Below are 14,185 nucleotides of genomic sequence, written 5' to 3' on the forward strand. Positions count from 1 at the left end.
TGATGAAGGGAATGATGGAGAATTTCAAATGAATAGAGAGTCATGATGTCCACTTAGTCCTAATCCTATGGACTATGACAACAACAGTGATGAAGGAGAGGATGAAGAATTTCCAATAAATATAGAGTCAAATTTTCCACCTAGTTCTAATCCTAAGGACTATGAGAGAAATAGGGACGAAGGGTGGGATGAAGCACTTAGTCCTAATCCTAAGGACTATGAGTGCAACAGTGATGAAGGGAAGGATGAAGAATTTTCAGTAAGTAAAGAGTCACATTTTCCACGTAGTCCTAATCCTATGGGCTATGAGAGCAACATTGACAATGCACATGATGAAGAATATCCAATAAACATCGAGTCAAATTTTCCATTTAGTCATAATTCTAAAGACTATGAGGGCATCATTGAAGAAGGAAAAGATGAAGAATATCCTCCAAGTCAGTATTTCAAAAGAACAACTGATGATAGTGAGGATAATATTCCTCATAATGATGATGAAAATGCTTATACAGATGATGATCCAATATTGTGTCGAGGAGTAGGAGCAGATATTTTCGTATCAATCAAAGATGTTCTAGTTATACAAGGTGTAGTGTAGAATATCTAATGAGAGGACATCCTATGAATGCTCTCAGTTCAAGTGAATGTTGTCAAAAAGATTGTTTGAAACATATGGATTTCAAGTTTTCTTTGGAAAAAGGAAGAGATATTTGTCAATGAATAAAAGAATGCAAAATTCATATTTAGTGGGGTGCATCAAATCTACATTGTCAAGTTATGATTATCATAGTGGGTATTTATTTATCTGTATAAAGACTTTCAAAATGTTTCATTCAATGGGTAATTTTCGTCTCTCAAGGATCCTAGATTTTATTCATAAGTACATCATAAACGACATTTTGGGCCATTACCAAGTACTACAATGTCATTTATGAGAGACTTCTTTTCAAATCATGGAGAGTGTATGCCAAATAGAGAGACAATACATATTCTAGGTTATTTCTCAAGATGAAAAATCTACAACTTATAAAAAGAATATGCAAAAGGTGCTCAAGGACATGGTCAATTTATTACATAACAATATTTTATGAAGATATGGAAGAAATAATTCAACAATGTTCATATTCCTAAGAAGACAAGGATGGGGATTTGCAGTACATATGCTTCTCTTAAATAAAAAGGTGATAAATGTGAAGGGGCAGAAAGAGATATGCATTCATAACATTAATTTTTAAAATTGTATAGTCATCAACTATGAAAATGTATTTATTAATGACTTTTTTTTTATGTTATGTAGATTCCATTGTCAAATTGCTTCAGGAGCATCGTGAACAACAAACAAGTTAAAGGAAAAAGTTGTACAAGAATCGAAAGAAGTGTTATGATAATCCAAATAAATATTTGGATTTGATACATGATGGTATGAACCCAAAGAAAAAAAATCTACCACATTTCTTTCGCACACCCAAAAAATTATAGGAGGAAAATTTGATTCAATATCACTTGGTCAGTTGTATGGTCTTCAACGGGAAAATGTTGCCAAGGGTATACTTCACAACTCCAAATATTCATAATGATGCAATTATGAAAATAACAATAATTCATTATGTGCTTTCTCATTGGTCTAGTAATCTTTCTGAAGTTTTGTATCTACACTTGGGCAACACTTTTCGTGAAACCAAAAATCAGATTTTTTTTGGATATCTAAACATGCTTGTTGAATTGAGATTTTTTCATAAGGTAAAGTTTGGTTTCCTTCTTGTTCGACACACTCATGACCATATTTATCATATGCTCAATCATTTTTCAGTCACATTGAGGAGGAAGGAAGGTGGGAGCTTGTCATCATTAATTGAATGTATTAAGAAATCATACATGCTAAAGCCAATTTTTGATGTTTTGGAAGAAACTGTTGGCATGCGAAGGATTATTATGGGAACGCATGGTGAGGAGGAATACAATGAACAATTTAATGACATTAGCTTCCAACATCAATTTTGTATAAAAAAAATTGATGGGAAAACACTAATATGGGGCAAGAAGTATTCAACTACTGCAGAATGGGCGACGTCATCATGTTTGACACTTTGGAAATTCATTCCAGATCATCCAATATTTGTGTCAAATATATTGTTATTACAAGAAGTTGTTGAAATTCATAATTCAGGCATAAGGAATAGAGATATAAATTATTATGATTGCCTGGATGAAATTAAAAAATGTATTAGATATATGTTATAGACATTAATGGGCACTGAAAACCCAATCATACATGTCCATAAACCAAGGGCTCCTAAGTCCCTAAAAGTGTTGCTTCACACCCTAAAGGAACAAGGTCAGCGGATTACATCATCTCCCAGAAGTTCTCCACAGAAAACTGCTCAGAACTGGTCAAAGATGGACCATACAGACTGCCCAATGCAGAGGGTGCGATGCATCTCACCTGCTTAGTGTAAAGGGTGCGATGCATATTGGAAAGCCATTCTGTAGGGTGCGATGGGTGGGAGTAGACAAATGGCAGAGACAGTTTGCAAGGTGGATCGTCATGGAATCTTCCAGAAAATTCTCCTGTGACACTTGCCTCTCTGAATTCGCCCAGGGATGAGTAAGAGATCATCAATCTCCAAGTGGAATCAAGAACTATCAGAGAGAGGACACTAATCAAAATCCCAGAAGCTGACTCACCCCCTGCAATCATCTATATATGGATCCCTCATCCCAGAGATCCAAAGGCTGGAATTTTGTATCTTATAAGGAAGTGATGTTGGTTTCCTGGTGCAACATCATAGTGTTGGGTGATCTAAGCTTTTCATGAGGTGAAGAAGGGATTTCATGCTGGGAGGATGATGTTGGGTTAGAACAATTGGTTGTAATCCTCTTTGTTATTCTTGATATTAATAAAGCTATTCAAGTTTTCCTCCACATCCTTGTATGTTCGATGATATATGCATTTGTGTGTTCAATATATATCTAGTCCTATATTGTTTATGATTGTAGATATCTATTCTTTGATAGTATTATGTTGCTTTGATTCCACAGGTGCTCTTTGAAGCTACGTAGACGAAGGAAAAGCGGCAAGGATCTATCAGAAGGGAGAGGAACCAAGCAAGGAACCAAGCGCAAGACTGATGTTGGTGTCCTTTTTTCCCCTCTTATCTACTTCTCATAAAGGAAAGCGAAAGTAGTTTTAGTTTGTTTTTTTCTAAGATAGCTACTAGTCTTAGTGGGACTAACAGCTCCGAGTGGACACTAGATTTCCCGATAACAAAATGGCGACTCCACTGGGGAGCGAATAGATTGTTTGCTTGTCTATATTTGTTTGCTTTATAAACTTACAGACGGAGCTTGAAGTTAAGCCAACTAGCCTTCGAACTGCATTTTCTATGCAAGTGCAAAGTAGATCAATGTTGCTTCAGTCTATCTCCAGGTTTTGTTTATAAACTAAACAATCAATTTGCAAACATCCTAATTGCCCTAGTGGTGGCTCTAGTAACCTCATTAGATCAGCCCCTGTGATTTCTATTCACTGACTATCATTAGCTCGGCCTAAATCCCTGAACTAAGCTGCAAACTGTGACGAAGAACCAAGTTGAAGTCTCGTCCTTGGACCATCGCACTTTCTCCTCTTCAGAATCTAGATGCATTGCACCTCCTGTTTGCAGTAGGTGCGCTGCATCGCACCTTCCCTGTGTTGCAGGTGTGCTGATCAGACAAGACCTCTTCCACTCTCAGATTTTGGTTTTGCGTTCACTCTCTTTAGCATTATTCAGGATTTTTGCTGTCTGTGATCAATATACCACTGTGGAAACTCATTTCCTTTGCATGATTCCTCCTCCATAGTATACAGAATTGTGAATGGCTTTATGTATTGTGTGCCATTTACAGTTCTCTTTTACAAAAAGTAGCATAATCAAACTGTCGTCTTTTGATTTGAAAGTGTTGCAAGTGTTTTTTTCAGTCAAAGAAAAGAATTCTATTGTTCTTGATGGTCGATTATACAATTACTCTTGTATTTGATTTGAAAGTGTCACAAAGTGTCGTTATTAGCTTCCTTTCATTTTTGAAGAGAAATTTGTTAGTACTGTCGCTTTGAAAAGATAATTTAGATTTGTACTTAGCATTCTTCTTGTCATTCGCACATTAAGAAAGCTGAAAACAAATACATGCATGTGCATTTGCATTTAGACTGCTTGTTGGTTTGATTTAGGACAGTGCATCTAGTGTGTGCTCTATGATCTATGTTGAAAGAATATCATCTCTCTTTCTTTAGTATTTAGGATTTTCATTGCAAAAAGAAGATTAAACGATTATTTATCATCTTAGATTGCATTTTAGGAATTGTATATCTACATCACGCGGTGAACCTGAAAGGAAAATTTCTTAAGAAAGATCAACTATAAAATAAATCCAATGAACATAAAAACGCTTTGGAACCTAACGCACAACATCTAGAAGTCTAGGCTAGAGACGTATTCTGGCGTCGTAAAGCCTGGTAACTATCGCTTTCATTGTTGGTTGGGTGATTCCTCCTCTTTGAGATGACAAGGACTTCTGCTCCCACGTACCGTCGAGTATATATTGGGAGACCATAATAGGCTATAACCTTTATCCATAGGAAGCCGTGTCTGCCACCCTATCGATCACAATGCATTGAACACAACATTCGGGAAGATTGAATGCTGTACTGTAAAAAGTATTCTGCAGTTTTGCAATTTATTTGGTAATCCCTCTGTCTACATTTCTAGAGTAGTCCCTTTCATTCCTTTTTAGGCTCCTTAAAGGAAAAGGTCCATCTGAGCACTTGTCACTTCAGGCTCATTAAAAATCGAAGGCGACTAAAGTCATCTTTTGTTTTTTCTCGACTCTTAAAAATTGAAAAAACAAGTTGTGTCAAAGTGTCTAAAATTTATTTTAATTGGCATAATATCACGATTCCCGCGTTGGTCTTAGGTTGAGAAAAATGGAGTCCACCAACCAAGGATTTCCCCTTGGAGGAAATCCTAGTCCTTTCTCCTCTTGGGGAGATGTTGGTGCACCTCATATGGCCACATTGTCACTTCCAGGATTGGAAATTGGCTTGCCAGTATGGCTCTTCTCGACCTCCGTCGTTCAGAACACCGTGATTCCTGAGCAATCGAGTCAGCAACTAGATGATACTAAAGTTGCCCCAAAACCTTCTACTTCGTCTGATTCTCCCTCTCCTCCTTCCTCTTCACTTGATGAAGCTGGTAAAGCCAAAAATCAAGTAACTAAGAAGGAGAAGAAGGGGAAGGAGAAGAAAGAGAAGAAGAAGAAGGAGCCAAAGGCGAAAAAGGGTAACTGGGCATCGTCTAGTGAAAATCCACACACTGCACCATCCAAGCCTAAATCTCTATGTGTCATTTGCAAAGGAGACCACTATCATCCAGATTGTCCTTACATCCCTCAGATCTTAAGGGACTGGTCTCCTCGTTTGCACAATCCGGTGTCATCAACCTCTGAAGATCATGTTGAAAGTACACCATCAACTAGTGAAAGCGAAGCATTTGGACAGAAAAGGAAATGTAAATTTCCTTGCAAACTATGTGAAGGCGATCACATCATCCACCATTGTCCCTTCCTAGACGAAGCTAAAAGAGTCTTGGATAACCGTCCTGCTTCACCGCTATGGCTTCCTCCTGGATACAAGAAACTCTTGCCAAGTCCATCATTAGTTGAAAATCCGACCGACCTGCCATTGTGGTCAGTCGAAGCGTCTGTCATTGAAGATAAACCCGATTAATCCATACTAGACGAAAGTCAAAAGGTTGAGGCGGTAGTCAACCCAGTCTTGTCTTCGAAAGGTCCATCTTCAGATGATACAATCACCGAAGAGAATGAGAACAACACCGTTCAAATTCTTTTCGTAAACACAGACTTCGATGAATATGGGGGAAGTCTACCTATTCCTTTACCGCAGGAAGGAAGTTTGTCAGAGTCATATCCGGCTGTCTATTCGGTCCCACCTCCAAGCAACTTAGTCGTTTCCTTCGATTGGAATCTACTAGGCAGACTTCGTTTACCGGCTAGTGTACCATTCCAAATCATTGTACAAGCTTACAAAATGGTCATGGTCGGTACCATCATAGATTAAGGGGCTTATGTGAGTATCCTTTCGTCCACTGCTTGGAAAGCGCTTCGTTCGCCATCGCTTCTCCCTGAGATGAGAAATTTGACAGGCTTCAACAAAGGAACCACTCGACCATTCAGGATCCTCCCCAATGTGCTTATAACATTGAGAAGGAAAACCATTTATATGAACATAATGGTAGTCCAAGGACCTCTAGATTATAATCTACTCCTTGGGCGCGACTATATTTATAGCATGGGAGCCATTGTCTCCTCACTCTTTAGAGTAATGTGTTTTCTGCATGAAGGCCGAGTGGTCCACCTCGTAGACCAGCTTTTTTCCCCGGCTCACACATCGCTAACAGCCAAATTCCATTCCTAAATGGTCTTTTCACGCAAGGGATGTCTCATCAATCTTTGGTCCATCCACCTGATGGATGCAAGCAATTCTGAGGGACATGACTGAAACCCAGGAGTCATGCACCCCGGTCTGCTTCGGTAGGGAAACTCTGGGTATAGGGTAAGTTTCTGCGAAGGATATATGACTAGTGTGATGCCCATCCATATAGGAAGAGGGAGTTAGACCGGGATAAGATTACTTCGTCAAGGTTAGGTGATTGGAGCCTTTGTCTAGATGGACTAAGCTGAGGAAGTGTTTCTGTCTGCTGTGCGAATGGAAACTATCTTGCGAAGGCGAGAACTTCTAAATGGTAACCTAGAAACTTTACTTCACTATACCTGGGGGCATGCAAGCCTTTTGTGAGCAAGTTAAAAGCGACCAACATAACGCTAACTCTATGGTTCCGCTGACTTCAACTGCCTAAGTCGGGTGAGTGGTCGAGTCAACCGCTCTTCTTCGCAGGGGCCAGATGGCACCAGCGAAGTAAAGGAAAAATTCTCCTACCTAACCTTGGTAGTGATCTTGGTAGTTAAGTAGAGGAGCGTAGTTGGTCATTCCTAGCTTTCATACGAGAGGCAGCGGAGCATAGCTTCGAAAGGTGCAAGCTCCATAAAAATTCAAATATATCGATGAGACATTCTTATTATATGACTCGCACGAGTAGTTTTTGTGTGAAGTTCAAGCTCATTAAAAATTAAACCTAAGAAATGAGCAAATGTTTCCCCCAGAGTTTATGCTCATTAAAAAATGAACCAATTTCCAGTAAATAACCATTTTGAATGCATTATCATTAGCTTTTGAGCCCTGGTCGTGTTCTCATCATCACCTCCACTCTGTTTTAGCCGATCATTGACCTCCATTTGATTGTTTACCCCATTTTGAGGAAGAGCTGCAAAGAGTGATCTTGTTAGCCATCCTTGTGACATTTCTGTGATTGGAAAATTCCAAACCTTACCTGGAATCAGTTGCTACCCGAAATTATCACTTGTCTCTCAAAAAATGAGTCTCCTTTAAGCTCTTTTCGTCTGACTCATAAAATAAGAAAAGATTGCCAGGAAGTTGGCCTCTCCGGTTCGTTAAAGCTACTAGGAGTGTTATCCCTCCTTTATATTTTAATCTTTTTGGACCTGAGGGATTATTACACAAAAATATCAAGCGCTTGTTTTGTTCGGCTCGTTAAAATTATCAAAAATTCATCCCTTTCATATTATTTTATACTTTTTCAGACTTAAGGGATTATATGACGAAAAAGGATTATTGGAGTTTCCTTTACGTCCCTTTCAGACTCTCTAAAATTGAAAAGGACCAAGTTATCTTTGTCATTAAACTCGTTAAAACCAATAGCGACAAACTTGTCCATATAGACAAGAATGAGTTTCACTGTTGCTACTCTCGTTAAAACAGAGCAACAGGTTTGCCCGAAGGGCAAATTATAGAACAAGCATATGTTATCCTCCTCAAGATCGATAAAAATAAAGAGGTACTGGTCAGCAATGACTGGGGAAAAATTAGGAGGAAAGCTTGAAGAAACTTTATTGGTAGCAAGTCGCTCTTGAACATGACACTTTCTCTCCATGTTCGACTCGTGTTGGGTTATTCCATTCACCGGTCATATCACCATTGGTCCATCGCACTGTCCATATTTGGGGTTAACACTACAAATCCATGTCAGTGTCACCGGTATGTTCAAGAGAAGTCGCTCAGAGAATTCACCTGTGTCTCATCCACTGCAATACATTCACACTCCATTCTTTCATGACCGCCACCCTGAACCCTGTATCATCAGATCGTTTTCACCTCCAAAATCATTTACTCTGTTCCGTATCGTAGATGTGGGATTCATTAAGGCCCTCCTACGACGGGTCACTTCTTGTCGACATCAGCTCATTATCCAAGAAGTCGACTTAGGAACAGCCCTTTCAGTACTTTTAAGCTTGCATGCCTCAATGGTAAGTTTCTCACTTATGGTGACAGGTTTACATCAATGGCCTTCGACCGAAAGATTTTGCATGGTGTTCGAAGCCAAGTCCCTTTTTCACACCACGTGAATTGTACTGTAGTACGTTGAGGGTCATCATCATTATCGGTGATTCCTCTCATGCCTGTTAACCACTTACATCATTGGCTAGTAATCAAGCGATGTCTTTCCATGTTCGACTCCAGAACATCTTTCACATGGATTGACTTGTACTCCGAGTGAAGATTGGATGAGTTTGAAAACCCCGGATCTAGTTTCATCCATCCGAGCAGCAATATATTTAGGGAAATAAAGACATCAAATGTACATCATTGCTGCAAAGATGATCACCTGAATCAAAGGATGATGGCTCTATCAGAATCATCAGTCTGCCACGCAAACGGTTCTCTGTCTTATGTACATGAAAATGCATTTATAAAGCTGAGCATGGGAATGCCAGCCTTAGCTAGATCATGAAAAATATTATGAAGATAATGTATTGTATTGTATCTTATTACAGGTTGCCTTCCATCTCGAAAACTTGAGATCCTCATGATAAAGCATTTCACCGGACATCAAAAGATTAATGACCTCATGCTTTAGGGGGCAATTGTTATAGACATTTTTGGGCACTGCAACACCAATCATACATATCCGTAAACCAAGGGCTCCTAAGTCCCTAAGGGTGTTGTTTCATACCCTAAAGGAACAAGGTCAGTTGATTACATCATCTCCCAGAAGTTCTCCACAGAAAACTACTCAGAACTGGTTAAAGTTGGACCATACAGACTGCCCAGTGCAGAAGGTGCGATGCATCTCACCTTCTCAGTGTAAAGGGTGCAATGCATACTGCAAAATCCCTTCTGTAGGGTAAGATGGGTGAGAGTAGACAAATGGCAGAGACAGTTTGCAAGGTGGATCGTCATGGAATCTTCCAGAAACTTCTCCTGTGACACTTGCCTCTCTGAATTCGCCCAGGGATGAGTAAGAGATCATCAATCTCCAAGTGGAATCAAGAACTATCAGAGAGAGGACACTAATCAAAATCCCAGAAGCTGACTCACCCCCTTGCAATCATCTATATATGGATCCCTCATCCCAGAGATCCAGAGGCTGGAATTTTGTATCTTGTAAGGAAGTGTTGTTGGTTTCTTGGTGGAATATCATAGTGTTGGGTGATCTAAGCTTTTCATGAGGTGAAGAAGGGCTTTCATGCTGGGAAGATGACGTTGGGTCAGAACAATTGGTTGTAATCCTCTTTGCTATTCTTGATATTAATAAATCTATTCAAGTTTTCCTCCACATCCTTGTATGTTTGATGACATATGCATTTGTGTGGTCAATATATATCTGGTCCTATGTTTTTTATGATTGTAGATCTCTGTTCCTCGATAGTATTATGCTACTTTGATTCCACAGGTGCTCTTTGAAGCTGGGTAGATGAAGGAAAAGCGGCAAGGATCTATTAGAAGGGAGAGAAACCAAGCAAGGAACCAAGCGCAAGACTGAGGCTAGTGTCCTTTGTTCCCCTCTTATCTACTTCTCATAAAGGAAAGCAAAAGTAGTTTTAGTTTGTTTGTTTCTAAGATAGCTACCAATCTTAGTGGGACTAGCAGCTCCGAGTGGACACTAGATTTCCCGATAACAATATACATATGAGTACTTTGATATTGTTGATTTAGTTTGGGCGGAGTCTTTTTTCAATAATCAAAGTGGTATCATTTCAAGAACAAGAAATGAAGATATACCTTTGAAAACTCCATTTATTTGGCCACAAAATGTTTCAAATGAACATGAGGAAATAAACATTGTCAAATAACAACAATCTCAATGTATTATTAATGCTTCACAGGTAGATGAAAGAGAAATATATATTGGTTCCAGAAGATCTCGTGCACAACGTGAAGCCATGGAAGACTGTTATAAGGGTTCAATATAAGATATTAAGGAGGGTTGCATGATCGTAGTGCTAACATATGGAGATCCCAATGGTTATCCATTCTGGGGTGCTAAGGTTATAAAGGTCATTATAGAAAATGAAGATGTTGCAGGTTATGAAGTACATTGGTATGCCACAAATACACACCCATTCAATGTTGTGTACAAGCTAGAGATGTTAGTTGATAAAAAAATTGGCAGAAAGAGAAAAGGAAAGGGTACAAAGATAAATCGTCACCACAGAATCCTCTTAAAACTGGAGGATGTTGACATACTTGTTTATGACTTCAATTTAACAAAGAGAGGAACTCTTCACTTCAAGACGATAGAGATTTTGAAGAGGTTGTTACCAAAAGGAACAATGTTGAGATGGGAGTCTATTGAAACCAGTCGTAGAATGAGAAGAATTTTCAAACATAAAATGGTGGGCATGCATGTGGACTTATATGGGGCACTGGTTGATGAAAGGGAAGAATATGGAACATCTTCATCTACATCCAGTCATTCATCTGAAGATGTGAATTATGATGGTGTGCAAGAAAATATGAGTGATTTTGAATAATTGTCTAAGACAATTTATATAACTGATGTTTGCATCATATCTTGAAATAAAAATTTTGATTTCCATATGGTGTTAAATGAAGTTATGAGTCATTTTTATGTTTGTTGGATTATATGTTTTAATTATGATGATTTTTCTTGTTTATAATATCTATAATGCAACAATAACTAAGAGATATAATTTATGTTTCATTCAATCTACAAGTATTTACATTTTGATTAATTTAGTCATGTAATTTGTTCATAATGTGTTGAAAACTTGGAGTTTCTTAATTCTATGGTTGACAATTTTCCATTTTTTTGTATCTTTAATGTTTTGGTTGAAAACAATTAGAATTTTCACAATGTTTAGTGTCATGTTATTAGATGTTTAACAACATGGATCAAAGCTAATGAAATTTTAATTTGTTTTGGATCCCAGTATTTTATTTTTATCGTTGTTACTAAAAAATGCTTAAATTGTAGCTGGAAAATAAGAAATTACTCTACCAAAAGCATTAGTGTGTTTTTTTCCTAAAAAGTAATAGTTTTTTGCACAAAAAAATTCGGTTTTACTACCTTTTCAAAAATGTTGAAAATTAACCCTAAAAAAGAAACATCGTTCTAGTATACACACCTTTCGTTTTTAGAACTGTTTTTCATGTTTTTTGGTGTTTTTTTGCTAGAGTTCTAATTTTGAGTTTATAGTTCCCATTTCAAAGTTTACATTGTTAATTCTGTTTGTGGAAAGTTTGGGCCACTTTTGTCACATAGCACAATAGATATTCTAGCTTCAATAACTAAAGCAACTAGCCCATGCAAATGTGAATACCAATTCTCACCTGGACATTTTGACATAGTGTCAATTGAGGAAACCTTACTTGAACAAGATTTATAGATCTATGGACAAAATTTGGATGACTGTGATAACTATTTGTTTGAGTCTATTTGTACACTTGCACCATGTTTCGATATGGCTAATATGAAAAACATTATTGTACAAGTTTTTCTATAATTGTTTCATTCGCAATGAGAATACTACTACGAATTGCTTCAAACAACACTTGGATACTAGAAACATTGAACAAGAGCAATATATCAATGATTCACAAGCTTATACTATAAATGCATTACTTCCATATGCATATCAACATATAGAGGAAAAGGGTTTTGCAATACAATGAATTTGTGAAGTATTTGATGTTAACATATATATTTGCAATACAAAAACAAAAGATATTTTCTTAAGATTATTTTCATCAAACACTTCCTCTAAAGTCATGTACATTATGCATATACCAATATCAAATACAAATTCTCATTTAACCAATGATTTAATCAATCTAAATACCAACAATTAAAGGGTTTAAATGACTATAACACCACACATAATATCATGAAATTTAAATTCCTAATTGGAATTGAATTCACATGATTGAACAACGGAGCCATGTGATCAAGACAAAGCAAACTATTCTTTTTCCTTTTACTAAAGAATTACCGTGTCTTGGCCACCAACCGCAGCATACACCTATTTTTGGAGGCTTCTCTCTCATTTAGAGATGTGAAGCCAATCTCTTAGCCCACGGGGCTTTGGATTGATGGTGAATGGGCGAACTGTTAAGGCACTCCTTGCGATAGGTCATTGGTTCAAATCCACCATGGGTTCTTACCTACCAAAAAAAATAAAATAAAAACAATTCACAAGATTGAAGAGATGAGTTTTTGCTAAGCATTTAAACAAAAAAATTCAAAATATTTTTGGATTTTGATACTATTGTGCTAATTTTTTAGTATTTTCTAGAATATCTATTAATGCATAATTTAAAGAAAATTATTAGCAATTTCTATGTCGTAGAGGAGATAAATTTTACATACATTTGGGTACTGTATTTCACTGATAAATGAGGAATAAGTAAATCTACAATTGATAATTTATCATAATAAAAAGATGTAAATTGCAAAATTTTCATCAGAAATCTTAAACAGAATTATTTAATATTCATTCAGAATCAAACAACATAAGTCATAGAGTAAAATTAGACGCATTTAGTATGTAATAACAATCATGCATTGACACAAATGCCACAATTCATTACACATAAGCAGTGAAAATGGTATTAAAAAAATATGGAATTTCAAAATTGATTAAAAACATCCAAGTTTGTAGTATTCACTATTTCTGGACCATTTTCACCAGTGCATAAAGGTCTATAAATACTAAAAGATAATAAAATAAAATAGGTCTTGGAACATTAAAATAAACATTTTTTTTTTTTTTGAAAGCAAATATTGAATTCTAAAATGTTGTATGTTCAATTGAAATCTTGGAAGAAAGTAGGCATCTTCTCTTCATCTTCAGAGTCTTCATAATTGATACTAGGTAGAAGGTGAGGTGCATGTACTTTGATATGAACTTCCCATTGTTAATATAACTCATACAATGCAGAGAAATAAATGGGGATAAACTGATTGATGTTGATCTGACAGTTCGTAATCAATCCTGGTGACTCTTTCTTCTTCTTCTAATAGTTGACCCCAAACTTGGCAATAAGCCCGATTCACTGAAAAGCCAGTTGCATAAATTTTGGAAACTTTGTTGTGTCCAAATAGTAATGTTTTTTATTTCTACATGTTCCTTGGCAACAAGATCTTCTACGGGTTGTTTTAATTCTCTTGGAACTACTTCCTTTAATGAATTGCTTCCTGAGAGGTCAAATTCCTCTATAAAGTCTATTTCTTTTTCCCAAATTGATAAGCCTTCCTCATATTGCATTTTTATGCATGCTTTGATTTTATTTTTCTCCTTTTCCCTCCAACTTAGCAAAGCAAGCATAAATCTTTTGTCTCTCTTAGAAATTATTGGAATTTCAGTAGATTTAAATTTCTTTTCCAAGTCAAGTATAGACAAAAACTTGCTTTTAATTGATTTGTCATCTTCTACCAATGAATCAATTATTTCACTTAAATATTTAATTTCTTGATAAAACATTCATATTTTATCCATTTTTTTATAGAAGCTTGATTGGTTCTTCATTAAAATCAAACAAATTTGTAAAGCTTGATCTTTGAAAATGTGTTTCGTGCTGATTCTCATTCACTTGATAGTTGAGAGATTCAATTTGTTCTTGCAAAGCTGTGACAATACTAACAGAATTATTTTATTCTTCTTCCTTCCGGACACGAGTTTGATCTTCATGTAATTAACTAAATTCGTGAATATATTGTTCATGTTTTGCATTTTCTTGTTCCAATTGTTTCTA

The 14,185-nt window shown here is 36.7% G+C and overlaps 1 non-coding gene across 1 annotated transcript; it reads left to right on the forward strand.

Annotated features, from left to right (window-relative positions):
• The first annotated feature begins 12,368 nt into the window (after positions 1-12,368).
• Positions 12,369-12,488, forward strand: LOC149159857 (U5 spliceosomal RNA). Its single transcript, XR_016262086.1, has one exon. It is a non-coding gene; the product is annotated as a U5 spliceosomal RNA (small nuclear RNA).
• Positions 12,489-14,185: the final 1,697 nt, after the last annotated feature.

Source organism: Pinus tabuliformis, chromosome 5_2 (genome assembly GCF_031772625.1).
Source record: "Pinus tabuliformis cultivar Carrire ecotype Pingquan chromosome 5_2, CPIR1, whole genome shotgun sequence".
NCBI lineage: Eukaryota > Viridiplantae > Streptophyta > Pinopsida > Pinales > Pinaceae > Pinus > Pinus tabuliformis.